The sequence below is a fragment of the Microcaecilia unicolor genome, chromosome 2, assembly GCF_901765095.1.
Source record: "Microcaecilia unicolor chromosome 2, aMicUni1.1, whole genome shotgun sequence".
In the NCBI taxonomy this organism is placed as follows: domain Eukaryota; kingdom Metazoa; phylum Chordata; class Amphibia; order Gymnophiona; family Siphonopidae; genus Microcaecilia; species Microcaecilia unicolor.
Genome location: NC_044032.1, coordinates 399929003 through 399944007, shown reverse-complemented (window position 1 = coordinate 399944007; position 15005 = coordinate 399929003).

The following is a 15005-nucleotide window of genomic DNA, read 5'->3' as shown; positions in this document are numbered from 1 at the left end:
ATTGCCATGCTTTAACATTCAGTCCAAACAGATTGTTTGCTATGTGGTTCACTGGGAAGAAGAAGTCTCTCAGTACTGCTTGTGATAGCTGATGTGTCAGATCCATGGGTTAGTTTAGGAGCTATTAATGTCAATTTTTCCAGTGGTTCACTCAGGGCCGTGCCGATGCGGTAAGCGAGGTAAGCGCCGCAGGGGGGCGCCCACCTCTGGAGGGCGCCGCCGCAGTGCTTACCCTCGCCCCGCCGAGGCCTTTAAATCTTTTGGTCGCCCCGGGTGTCACCAGAAAGGGGGGTGCCGCCGCTCCCGCTGCTCTTCATCCTGGCACCCCCCCCGCCCTTTAAATTTATTTGCCGACGCGATAGCGAGCGCAGCACCTCATGTGGAAGTAAAGGAAGCGGATCCGATCATCTCATTGGGCCTTCCCTCACTGTCCCGCCCTCCTCTGACGCAACTTCCTATTTCCTCTAGGGCGGGACAGTGAAGGAAGGCCCAATGAGATGATCGGATTCGCTTCTTTTACTTGCACACGAGGTGCTGTGCTCGCTATCGCGTCGGCAATTTCTTTTTAAAGACGGGTGGCAGGGAGAAGACGAGGCAGGGTGAGGGTGGGGGACAGATGGGGTGACCGTGAAGGTGGGGGAGGACTCGGATAGCAGAAGGGACTGGGTGGGAGACAGATGGGGTGAGGGGGACTCGGATGGGCAGAAGGGACTGGGTGGGAGACAGATGGGGTGAGGGTGGGGGGCACTTGGATAGCAGAAGGGACTGGGTGGGAGCCAGATGGGGTGAGGGGGACTCGGATGGGCAGAAGGGACTGGGTGGGAGACAGATGGGGTGAGGGTGGGGGGCACTTGGATAGCAGAAGGGACTGGGTGGGAGACAGATGGGGTGAGGGGGACTCGGATGGGCAGAAGGGACTGGGTGGGAGACAGATGGGGTGAGAGTGAGGGGCACTTGGACAGCAGAAGGGACTGGGTGGGAGCCAGATGGGGTGAGGGGGACTCGGATGGGCAGAAGGGACTGGGTGGGAGACAGATGGGGTGAGGGTGGGGGGCACTTGGATAGCAGAAGGGACTAGGTGGGAGACAGATGGGGTGAGGGGGACTCGGATGGGCAGAAGGGACTGGGTGGGAGACATATGATGGGGTGAGGGTGCAGGGCACTTGGATAGCAGAAGGGACTGGGTGGGAGACAGATGGGGTGAGGGGGACTCGGATGGGCAGAAGGGACTGGGTGGGAGACAGATGATAGGGTGAGGGTGGGGGCACTTGGATAGCAGAAGGGACTGGGTGGGACACAGATGGGGTGAGGGGGACTCGGATGGGCAGAAGGGACTGGGTGGGAGACAGATGGGGTGAGAGTGAGGGGCACTTGGATAGCAGAAGGGACTGGGTGGGAGCCAGATGGGGTGAGGGGGACTCGGATGGGCAGAAGGGACTGGGTGGGAGACAGATGGGGTGAGGGTGGGGGGCACTTGGATAGCAGAAGGGACTAGGTGGGAGACAGATGGGGTGAGGGGGACTCGGATGGGCAGAAGGGACTGGGTGGGAGACATATGATGGGGTGAGGGTGGGGGCACTTGGATAGCAGAAGGGACTGGGTGGGAGACAGATGGGGAGAGGGGGACTCGGATGGGTAGAAGGGACTGGGTGGGAGACAGATGGGAGAAGGGGCATGGAGCTGGAACTGGGGTCTGAAAAGTGAGCAGGAGGGAGAATGGGGTCATGCCTGGGGCAGGGGTGGATGGGAGAATCAATGGATCTGGAACTAGGGGCAGCCGCAGGTGGGAACTGGGAGCCGAAAAGAGGGGGCAGTGAGAGAGGGGGGATAGATCCTGGATGGAATGGGGAGTGAGAGGGAGGGCAGACCCTGAATGGATGGGAGGGGGAAAGAGAGAGGGCACATGGTGAATCGAAGGAGCAGAGAGAAAGGGCAGACAGTGGATAGAAGGGAGTGAAAGAGCAGACAGTGGATGGAAGGGGGCAGAGATAGAGGGCAAATGCTAGAGGGAAAGGAGAGAGAGAGGGCAGATGGTGGATGGAAGGGGGAGAGAGAGATGGCAGACTGGGGCAGATGGTGGATGGAAGGAGCAGAAATAGAGGGCAGATGTGGATGGAAGGGACATTAGAGAGGGCAGACACTGGAGAGCAGAGAGAGAGCGAAGACAGATGCTGGATGGAAGGAAGACGGTGAAAAGAAGATAAGGAAAGCAGAAACCAAAGACAACAAACTGTAAATATATATTTTTATTATTTTGCTTTAGGATATAGTATTTTAGCTGTGTTAATAAATGTTTATAAATAGAACATGTAAATAAGGTAATCTTTTTATTGGACTAATTTTAATACATTTTGACTTAACTTTCAGAGAACAAAACCCCCTTCCTCAGATCAGGATAGGATACTGTAACAGCACTATACTGTATTGACCTGAGGAAGGAGATTTTGGCCTCTGGAAGCTAAATGTATTAGTCCAATAAAATGGTATTATTTTATTTTCTGTATTTGTTTTATTTCTATTTGTTAATTTGTAAAGTGGTGATTGGTATTTGTTAGTTTTTTCAAATTTACATCTGCTGTCTTTATATTTTGCACAGTACTAGGGGACATTTTCTGTTTCTGTGGTGTTGCATTGTATGCAGAGTCTGGCATCGGGGGTTCAGTTTAATTTTTGTCTAAATAGAAAGTTTATGATTACTTATCCTATAGTGGATTAGGGTGTATCTGTGTTTGAAAAAGACATGGCTTTCAGTTGGCATTGACTGTGCAGGATCTACGATCTGTACCATTCTGTCTGGTTTCGTTTTACAATAGGTGAATTGATGTTCTAGTGCTCACTGTAGTGTTTAAGATGCTTTCCTTTTCCTTGTGTGACTCGTAGAAACGACTGCTTATGGTATGGTAAAATTGCTCTATAGGTCGTGAGTGTTTTGTATTCTCGGTATGCCTAGTACTGGATTTGGGGGGGGGGGGTGTTAAACAATGACCGGCCCCGGGTGTCAACTACCCTAGCTACGCCACTGCTGCCGACGTCTCCCTTCCCTTGCACTCGTTGGTTCCCTCAGTGTCCCGCCTTCTTCTGACGTCAGAAGAAGGCGGACACTGAGGGAACCAAGAGCGCAAAGGGAAGGGAGACGTCGGCAGCGCTCCGCTTTCACTGACGCTGCTGCGACCGGAAGTAAAAGATTTAAAGGCCCCAGGGTGCGGAGGGAAGGGCAGAGAGGCATGGATGGGAGGGCAGGGCCCAGGGAGAGGACAAATTGCTGGAAGGGAAGGGGAGGGGAGAGAGGATTGCTGGCTATGGATGGAGGAGGGAAGGGCAGAGAGGGACAAGGATGGACATGGGGGCCCAGGGAGAGGACAAATTGCTGGAAATGGAGGGGAGGGGATAGAGGAGGCAAGGATTGCTGGCTATGGATGGAGGAGGGAAGGGCAGAGAGGGACAAGGATGGACATGGGGGCCCAGGGAGAGGACAAATTGCTGGAAATGGAGGGGAGGGGAGAGAGGAGGATTGCTGGCTATGGATGGAGGAGGGAAGGGCAGAGAGGGCCAAGAATGGACATGGATGGGAGGGCAGGACCCAGGGAGAGAGGAGAAATTGCTGGAAATGGATATAGAGCAAGAAATGAAGAAGAAAGGAGAAAAGTAAAGAAATAAATGGAAAGGAAGCCCTGGAAATGGAGTTAAGAGGACATATAGCAGCAGAATCAGATACTGGACCAGCATGATTGAAAAAAGAAAGTCACCAGACAACAAAGGTAGAAAAAAATTATTTTATTTTCATTTTAGCGTTTAGAATATGTCCACTTTGAGAATTTACATCTGCTATCTTATTTTGCAATGTATAGCAATTTGTTTCTAAGAATATTGCTGACAATTCCTTTCAGTGTGGCAAGTGGTGAGCGATCATTTTCATGGGGGGGGGGGCGTGATCATTTTCATGGGGGGGGGGGGCGCCAACTGATAGTCTGCAGGGGGGCGCCAGAGACCCTAGGCACGGCCCTGGGTTCACTCATAATTTCTGAGCTTAAGCCTAGTTCCTAAACTGCACTTTTATTTGGACAAGTCACATTGGGTCAAAGTTGCACATGTTTTAGTTACAAGGATGTTAGATTTATTTATTTATTTATTTTTAGCATTTGTATCCCACATTTTCCCACCTATTTGCAGGCTCAATGTGGCTTACATTGTTCCGTAATGGTGATCACCAATACAGAAAAGAGAAATACATAATAGAATGGAGGTAACAGAGTAGGTTAGGTAGTCAGATAAAGAAAGTTCATTTTCATAATAAGTAATAAAAGGTATGGATTAAACTTCAGTTGTAATAGATTAACTTAAACCATCAGGAATATTAAACTTCAATCATGATAGATTAGTTTGAACAATCAGGAATAAAGAGTTACGATTTGTGTAATTCTAGTGTAAATTTTGTTACTGGTAGTTAGGATAGATCTTTGTGGTATGCCTTATTGAATAGGTTGGTTTTCAGTAATAGATGACTACTGCAACTCTTTTTAGCACAGTCTCTCAAATGGAATTCTAAAAATGCAGCATACAAAGATTGCAACTTGTGCAAAATGCAGAAGTACAGCTGATATTGGGTTTGAAGGAGCACAAGAGGATTTCCTCTTCTCTCTGTAATCTGCATTGGCTGCTATATATTGGTCTCACTTTAAAGTGGTATTTTGGGGTTAAGAACATAAGAATAGCCATACAGGGTCATAACAATTTTCCATGTAGTCCAGTATCCTGCTTCCAGCAACAGTGGCCAATCCCGGTCATAAGTACCTGGCAGAAACCCAATTAGTAGCAACATTCCATGCTACCAATCCCGGGGTGAGCAATGGCTTCCTCCATGTCTATTTCAATAACAGACTATGGACTTTTCCTCCTGGAACTTTCCAAACTTTTTTAAACCCAGATACTAATCACTGTTACCATATCCTCCAGCAATGAGTTCCAGAGCTTAACTTCTTTGAGTGAAAAAATATTTCCTCCTATTTGTTTTAAAAGTATTTCCATGTAATTTCATTAAGTGTCCACTGGTCTTTGTACTTTTTGAAAGAGTGGAAAATCGATTCACTTTTACCTGTTCTACTCCATTCAGGATTTTATAGACCTCAATCATATCCCCCCTCAGCCATCTCTTTTCCAAGCTGAAGAGGCCTACCTCTTTAGCCTTTCCTCATATGGGAGGATATTGGAGGAGTGAAAGGAACTTTTATCCACGTCTGTTCTCTCACAATAGCACCAGTCACTCTCACAATAGCAACCAGTCACGTAGTAAGCAGAAGGTGTCCTTGGCCATAGCAGAGACTAGAGTTTACTCTGTGCTCAGCAGGCCAAAAGGGCAGGGGAAATGTGAACGAACAAGCCACGAGCCACCTGCATGGGAGGAAGAGCAGGAACAGTTACTGGAGGAGCCCCTCCATATGGATTTTGCAGATGATCCAGTAGAGGGTGAGGGGCCCCACCCTCAGGGCCTACTGAACATGAGAGGCTGGATTGGGATAGCATTAAAAGAAGCTGGAATTCTGATACTTGTGGGGGTGAGTTAACTTTTTAGGGAATTACAATGCATAAATAAAATGGTCCCCTTCAACCCTGGGAATGGGTGGGCACATTTGGCAAAGTTGAATGGGGTTTACCACACAAATGGAGGCATTAAACACTTCGATTACTTTACTGAATGAATTTGATGGAGACACCTTTGAACTTTATTTGGTATCTTTTGATGTTGAATCACTTTTTGCTGACATACCTCAAAACCAAGCATTCACCATGAGCCAGAACATTCTTTATAATAAGAACATACGAATAGCCATACTGGGTCAGACCAATGGTTCATTTAGCCCAGTATCCTGTTTCCAAAAGTAGGCAATCCAGGTCACGAGCGCTTGACAGAAACCCAAATAGTAGCAACACTCCATGCTACCAATCAGAGTTTTTACATATTTTTTTATTAAATTAGCTAGTCTAGATCTCAAAAGGAGTTATTTCTGTTTTCAAGGGCAGTTTTTCCAACAAATTAAGGGAACCGCTATGGGAGCAATGATGGCCCTTGACATAGCCAACTTTCATGTTTCCCATTCTGAAACAAGTTTTCAGGAGGCACATCTTTTCCAAGAAGAAGTAAAAATTTGGTGGAGATACATAAGACAATGTATTCATGCTTTGGAATGTTAGTCTAGAAAGACTCCATGAATTTCATTCATGGCTGAATACCTTAGACTGTAATTTAAACTTTTCTATGCATTTTGATTTGATAGCATTCCATTTCTTGATATCCTCATTAAAAAAAGATACCTATGGTTTTAGAACCACACTATACAGGAAACCTATAGACAAGAATTACTTTCTTCTTTATGATAGCCATCGTACTACCAAGTCTCAAAAAGAACTTACTGTATTCACAATTTCTGATGACTTTGTAGCAATTTTGAAGAATTTGAGATACAAGCCACAGAAATGACCAACAGACTTACTGAGAGGGGATATCCAGAGAGACACATTGAAGAGGGGTTGGCTAAGGTGAGAGTGGCCAATAGAGATGAATTATTGAATTTGAAGAGAGAGAAAATATAACCAGATATGTTGTGTACATTATGTTTTTCAAGAATGGCCAAAGATATTAAGAACCTATTAAATAAACATTCCAAACACTGTCAGGTATATTGAATTCATAGATAGTAATTCCTTCCACAGTTAGACTGTGGAAGGAATTACTATCTATGAATTCAATATACCTGACAGTGTTTGGGATACTATTATAAATATACACAGAGAAAATCCCCGCACTAGAATTGAAAGATCTCTTGAATTAGATTAAATAAACATTGGCACATTCTGGAAAGGAAAGGGCATGCACTGTTAGCTCATTTGCACACGATTTCCTTCTTAAGGAGGGGACGCGACGGCAGTTGAGGATGTCCAAAATGTGGATGTTTCTGTGAGAAAGACATCCATGCCTTTGCTATTCCTCTGACATCTTCTTTATTTACTTATGTGGATTTTGGATCACAAGTAGCAGCAGTGGAATTTGAACTGGCCACCTCTAGATTGCAAGACCAGTGCTTTAACCACTTAGCCACTCCTCCACTTTACTCCACTCCCTTGAAATTTGGCCCAAAATGTTTGAAAGAAGGACGGCCACACCTTCGTTATGCCTCCGCTGACACACACATACCTCCCCCCCTCCAGGGACCGGCATACTGCCCCCCCCCCCCCCACAGGGGATGGCCAAATTTCAAGGGAATAGAGGAGTGGCAGAGTGGCCTAGTGGTTAGTGCACTGGTCTTGCAGTCCAGAGGTGGCCGGTTCAAATCACACTACTGTTACTTGTGATCCAAAATCTAAATAAATAAAGAGGTTGTCAGAGTCATAGCAAAAGCATCGATGTCCTTCTCACAGAAACATCCACATTTTGGACGTCCTCAACTGCTGTTGAAGGGAGAGGCTTAGCAAAGGACATACTCTAAAAAAGTTTTTGAAGTTGTTTTTTTTGGGGTGGGAGGTGGCTAGTGACCACTGGGGAAATCAGGGGAGGTCATCCCCGATTCCCTCCAGTGGTCATCTGGTCAGTTTGGGCACCTTTTTGAGGCTTGGTAGTGAAAAAAAATGGACCAAGTAAAGTCAGCCAAATGCTCGTCAGAGATGCCCTTCTTTTTTCCATTATCAGCTGAGGATGCCCATCTGTTAACCACACCCCCGTCCCGCCTTCGGTACACTGCCAATACGTCCCCTAGAACTTTGGTAGTCACCGCGACGGAAAGCAGTTGACACCCAAAATCGGCTTTTGATTATGCCGATTTGGGTGACCTTAGGAGAAGGACACCCATCTCCCGATTTGTGTCAGAAGATGGACGCCCTTCTCCTTCGAAAATAAGCAGGATAGTAACATAGTAACATAGTAGATGACGACAGAGAAAAACCTATACGGTCCATCCAGTCTGCCCAACAAGATAAACTCATATGTGCTACTTTATGTGTATACCTGACCTTGATTTGCATCTGCCATTTTCAGGGCACAGACCGTAGAAGTCTGCCCAGCACTAGCCCCACCTCCCAACCACTAGCCCCGCCTCCCACCACCGGCTCTGCCACCCAATCTCCGCTAAGCTTCTGAGGATCCATTCCTTCTGAAGAGGATTCCTTTATGTTTATCCCACGCATTTTTGAACTCCGTTACCTTTTTCATCTCCACCATCTCCCATGGGAGGGCATTCCAAGTATCCACCACTCTCTCCGTCAAAAAATACTTCCTGACATTTTTCTTGAGTCTGCCCCCCTTCAATCTCATTTCATGTCCCCTACTTCTACCGCCTTCCCATCTACAGAAAAGGTTCGTTTGCGGATTAATACCTTTCAAATATTTGAACATCTATATCATATCACCCCTGTTTCTCCTTTCCTCCAAGGTATACATGTTCAGGTCAGCAAGTCTCTCCTCATACATCTTGTAACGCAAATCCCATACCATTTTGTAGCTTTTCTTTGCACCGCTTCAATTCTTTTTACATCATTAGCAAGATACGGTCTCTAAAACTGAACATAATATTCCAGGTGGGGCCTCACCAACGACTTATACAGGGGCATCAACACCTCCTTTCTTCTGCTGGTCACACCTCTCTCTATACAGCCTAGCAACCTTCTAGCTACAGCCACCGCCTTGTCACACTGTTTTGTCACCTTCAGATCCTCAGATACTATCACCCCAAGATCCCTCTCTCCGTCTGTACATATCAGACTCTCAGCGCCTAACACATATGTCTCCCGTGTCCTTCTCTCAGGGTCGCCTAAATCGGCATAATCAAAAGCCAATTTTGGGTGCCCTCAACTGCAGTCCGTCGCGGGGACAACCAAAGTTCACGGGAGTGGGGGGGTGGTGTTGGAAGCATAGCAAAGGAAGGGACTGGGGCTTGCTTAAGAGATGGGCGTCCTCGGCCAATAATGGAAAAAAGAAGGGCGTCCCTGACGAGCATTTGGTCAACTTTACTTGGTCCAATTTTTTTCATGACCAAGCCTCAAAAAGGTGCCCAAACTGACCAGATGACCACCGGAAGGAATCGGGGATGACCTCCCCTTACTCCCCTCCAGTGGTCACCAACCCCCTCCCACCCAAAAAATTTTTTTTTAAATATTTGTTGCCAGCCTCAAATGTCATACCCAGCTCCATGACAGCAGTATGCAGGTCCCTGGAGCAGTTTTAGTGGGTGCAGTGCACTTCAGGCAGGCGGACCCAGGCACATCCCCCCCCCACCTGTTACGCTTGTGCTGGTAAATGTGAGCCCTTCAAAACCCACCCGAAACACACTGTACCCACATCTAGGTGCCCCCCTTCACCCCTTAGGGACATGGTAGTGGTGTACAGTTGTGAGGAGTGGGTTTTGGGGGGGTCTGGGGGGGCTCAGCACCGAAGGTAAGGGAGCTATGCACCTGGGAGCAATGTGTGAAGTCCACTGCAGTGCCCCCTAGGGTGATCGGTTGGTGTCATGGCATGTGAGGGGGACCAGTGCACTATGAATGCTGGCTCCTCCCATGACCAAATGCCTTGGATTTGGTCGTTTTTGAGATGGGTGTCCTCGGTTTCCATTATTGCCGAAAACCGGGGATGACCATCTCTAAGGTCGGCCAGCTCAACATTTAGGTCGACCATCTCTAAGGTCAACCTAAATGTTGAGATTTGGGCGTCCCTGACCATATTATCAAAATGAAAGATGGACGCCCATCTTGTTTTGATAATAGCAGTTTCCCCGCCCCTTCATGGGGCCATCCTGCAGGGACGCCCTCAGGAAAACTTGGGCGCCCCGTTTGATTATGCCCCTCATAGTATCCTTAAAACGATCTGATTCTATATGTCAGTAGAATGCATCTCCACATCTTTCTGCATCATTGCTAAATGTCTCATTTGTTTTACTCCTAGACATCTTAGATTCTCCCTTTCTCTATTCCCAATAATTGAAATGAAATGTGGGAAAAATCATATTAAAAGTACTGACGTAAACAAATTGGATTTCATGACCTTCAATTGAAGCAGTTACAGTTAAAACCAAAAACAAAATGGCCCCCTTCTCCCCAGGAGATTTGGGGAACACAAGGAAAATGGAAGTAGCTCCAAAGAACCCCTAACTCTGATCCAGCACAGCTAGACTAAGCCTACCAGATAACTCAAAGTCAAGAGAGACAAAATGAGTCAAGTATCCATTTAGTTCCACTGCATATATGACCCCATAATTTTGGTTTTCACAGAAAATCAGAACTGCAAACCTTCAAAAACTGCAAATAAGGGCTAGAATTGAGGCAAAGATTTTGATTTTTGTTTTTACAGTTATGGATTTAGCCCGGCCTTGCTATCTGAGTTTTTTTAAGTTTTATTCCCCTTAATGAACCCTGAATTCTGTGGCAGAAATAAAATTGGTCAACCAATCCAAGGCTGTTTTCCCCAAATCCTATAAAAGGCACTTTAATTGTGCACGCTAATTTGGCTGCATGGACAAATTGCGCACATAACTTAATTGATTAACAAGCCTATCAATGCTGATAACTAGTATTTAACCAATTAGCGGCACTAATCGGCTTTCATTAGAATTTAAGCACCCAACTTTCTAGACATATTCTACAATGCGGTGCATGTAAATTCTAATGTATGAGGTGGAAAATAGGGCGTGGCCATGGGTGGTTTGTGGGCATTTCAAAAAAATATGTGCACTATTATGGAATACACCTGATCTGTGCAGTATTTAGGTCTGGTTTTAGGTGGCCTAAATGGGTGTGCCTAAATATTAGTCATAAGAATGGCGTGTGAGTATCAGAGGCATAGCCAGGTTTTGATCTCAGGGGGAGCAGACTTTTATAAAATAGGCACCGGTTGGGGTCAGCTAGACAGCAGTGTCTGTGTTGTTGCTCAAGGGCTGTTGCGGGAACTGATTAATACAGGCTGTCTCTGTTGTGTCCTGCCTACAAGGAAACAGTAAGTTACATCAGGAGGCAGGATGCAGAAGAGGTCCCTGGACTGTCCAGAGCAGGCAACCTGTCTTCTTAACTACCTAGCACACACATTTATTCCACTGCTAGACACCTTGTTAACATTAGAGTAGCCATACTGGGTCAGACCAATGGTCCATCTAGCCCATTATCCTGTTTCCAACAGTGGCCAACCCAGGTCACAAGCACCTGGCAGAAACCCAAAGTGTGACAACATTCCACAATAACAATCTAATACAGAATAGGGAGCCACAAAAGAAAAAAAAACAACAAAAATTGAAAGAGACCCTCTCCTCTCTGTCCAAGGAAGCCAGACTCTATAAACAGTGCAATACTGGTAAAAACAGAAATGCATTTTTTCCTGTACTTTGCAAAATAAAAATTGAAAAAACTGTACCTTTTACAAAACAGGTATTTGTATTTTCAAATGTAAGCCACATTTAATCCGACTTTGCTTGGGATAATGTGTGATATAAATGTGTAAAAAAAAATCCTTTATCCTCCATTTTTTAGACACTGCCTATCCTGCTGGATAGTGATGGCACAAGGAAAGCAAGTTTGGTCTAGTGAAGTCTAACTCAAAATAACCTGTTCCTTAGATGGGCCCTAGTATTACCATTATTAAAAACGCGACCATACCATGCCTCTGTGGCTATGTTCCACTAATGTTAAATGATTAACTGGATTTCTTGAAAGGATTATATAAACGTAGGATGCAAGACTAGGGACACAAATATACATTTATTTATTCAATATCACAATTCCTCATGCACAGCCACAAAACAACTTTTTAGGGTGGATAGTGTTCCTTTTATTATCGACCAGATAGAGAAGAGTTTTCAGTTTTGGCACAGTCATCACAAGCAAAAAATGTAAGAAAACCAATGGACTGCATTAGGGGCTTATAGCCCATTTATGTTTAAACAAAAGAGATCTGATGAAACAAAATATTTCTTTTTATTTTGACTTATAAAACCACTTGCCCCTGAAACACTTTCAAAACAGAATAATCCATTTGTGTATCTAAAAGAAAGTTCTACAAAATAGATGATGTGATTCCATGTGCCCCAATGAAAGGAGAGTTTAATTCTACTTCCATTTAATTTCAATATATTCTATCACCTTTAAAACACCAGGCTTCCCAAGGCAGATTACAACAACAGTTAAGATGAACCCACCAGGAAACAGGATATCCTCACTGAAATCTGGACATCTGTATTGTATAGAACAAGAACAGTGAAGAAAAATGAGCTCAACCTATAGAGTTTATAATTGCGGTTTCTACCGGCTCCAATATTTTTTGAAGCTGTTTTATTGATATTCAATTGTTATTTCTTTTCTCCTCCCGCTTTTAAGGCACTGCCTATCTAACTGAAACAGCTTTAGACTTGCTACAGATGGACCAACAATAAAAAATGACAAGGTGGAGGCAGCAGCTCATGTTTGCTTGCTTTGTTTCGAGTGAACGGCAATGACGGCTGCGCAGGGGAATGGAAACAGATTAACCCAGTGGCATAGCCACAGGTGGGCCTGGGTAGGCCAGGGCCCACCCACTTAGGGCTCAGGCCCACCCAACAGTAGCACATGTTCAGTAGTAGCTGGTGGGGATCCCCAGCTCCGCCAGCTGAAGACTTCCCCCTGATGGTAATGAAAACGCTACTCTCCACAATAACGGCACCTGCGCATGCTCAGTTTTCAGTGCATGCCTGCTGCAGACTGCCAAGATGGAAAGAAGCGTTTTCTCACCAGCTGAGATATTTTTTGGGTGGTGGTTGAGGGGAGGGGGAGAGAACACTTGGTGCCCACCCACTTCTTGCCTAGGCCTACCCAAAATCTGTTGTCTGGCTACGCCCCTGGATTAACCAAACCGCTTCCTTGCTTACAATGGACTAGATAGGCTCACTTCCACTCCTGTCTATTAAAGCCTCCTTGGGCAGCTCTTTCTCCCTTCTCCACCCCCCTCCCCCCCCCCCCCACACGAGTCTTACATCTTTCGCGTTTTGCCCGCAGCCTCTCTACAGTCCGCATAGTCATTTTCAGTGCGCTGAAGCATTCTCCCTCCGGCACCGGTGATTCAGCTAGTCAGTCTTCTTGCCAGCATCGGGGCCTCTCCTCAGGCGTGTCCCGCCTACTGTAATGCAACGTCCGGCTTTCTGCAGAGGTGGGACACGCCTGAGGAGAGGCCCTGACGCTGGCAAGAAGGCTGACTATCTGAATCGCGAGTACTGGACGGAGAACGCTTCAGGGCTGTAAAAACGGCCACGTGGATGGGAGAGGCAGAAGAGATAGGAGAAGCTCGCCAGGGAGGTGAGAGGACGGAGGTAGAGGACAATATTGGCATGTGGCGCCATTTTTTCTAAAAGTCTGTTTGGGGGAGCATCGATATTTGGATGTTATCAATTATTGGCGCTAATTGGCAATAGTTGGAATTTACCCACATATCTTTATAGTCACTATTGTATAAAGATGTGCACATAAAAGTTTCCACACGGATCTGAAAAAGAGCGTGGGCATGTCAGGGGCGTTACTAGGATTTGAAATAGAATTCAGAGGATTTACGCCTAATTTAGGTGCAGGGATTTACACCAGGGTTTAGTTGGAAATTGGGGGAGGGGGCTGTTTAACTAAGGTGCGCTGAAAAAAGACCTGCGCTGGTGTAGACATGTATTGGACGCACACAGGTCCATTTTTCAGCGCAACTGCAAAAAAGGCCTTTTATGCTGAAAATGGATGCGTGGCAAAATAAAAATCAGTGCGCGTCAATTTTGGGTCTGATACCTTACCACCACCCATTGGCTTAACGGTAAGGTCTCACGCGTTAGCCGGGCAGTAATCTGTTTACTAAGCTATGCTAGAGGCGCATTAGCGCATGCTAACCCTATAGATGCCCATAATATTCCTATGGACATCTACACGGTTAGCATGCGCTAAAAACTCTAGTTCACCTTAGTAAACAGGGCCCTCTTTGTTTTTCTTTTTTATGCGATGCCTTGTTTATTAGAATAACTTAATCCATTTCCAGAGTAGCTTTCGAGAGCCAAAACCCCCTTCCTCAGGTCAGAACAGAATTGACCTCAGGAAAGGAGTGTTAGTTCCCAAAAGATAGCCAAGAAATGTATTGCTAGTCTAATTTTTAAAAACTGTATCAAATTATATTGTTTGGTTCTTGCTTTTGTTAATCGTACTTTTATGCATAACCTGGCATCATCTGGCATATCAGACTTAATGAGCAATATGGCTTCAGGCAGACCTTTGAAGGAAGTGTGTGGGTGCGGAAAACGAACAGCTTGCAGAAAACAAAATCCAAAATTTCCCAAACAAATTAAACATTATTAATACAAACTGCTGTAAAGAGCTTTGCACTATCACATGCCCTTTGGTCAACACTTCCAGCTGAGCACTAACTGCCAGGAAATAGTCTACTGAGAGGTCATTAGTGGTGCTGGAAGGGAAGGTCTACAACCCACTGTATGTATGACTTGCTCTCAGTTTATCTAATTGGGAAGTACTAGCACGGAGAAGAATGGTGCCGGCGTGGCCACCCAGTTGCTTAACGTTTCATCTTAATGGGGCCCAAGAGTTAAGGGTTGCTGACCAGGTGGGGAGGAGCTTAAGAAGAATCAAAAATAAAGACAGACCAAAACTGTGTGTTCCTTATAGCATTTTACAGTTGCAACGTGGTCCATAGTTGCTGGCTTGCACACACCAGCAAAGCTTCTTAACATTAAAGCAAGTGGTGGTTGTGCTTGCAATTAGAGGACATTAAACTAGTCTGGGAGATGCAGAGCAGATGTGCCACTTGCAATTAAAGTGTGCAAAATAAGGACCACTGAAAGGAATTCTGTTTTCAATTAACATATGTATGGGAAAAAGGAAACACATATGCACTGAGGTATTTCTCTGAGTAAAAATGTGTTGAGTGCACAAATAGCCAATCATGAAATTGCTCAGATTTTTTGCACATAATTTAATTGAACCTGAAGTTTTACTAAAAATATAAAATATGATCATAAGAAGAT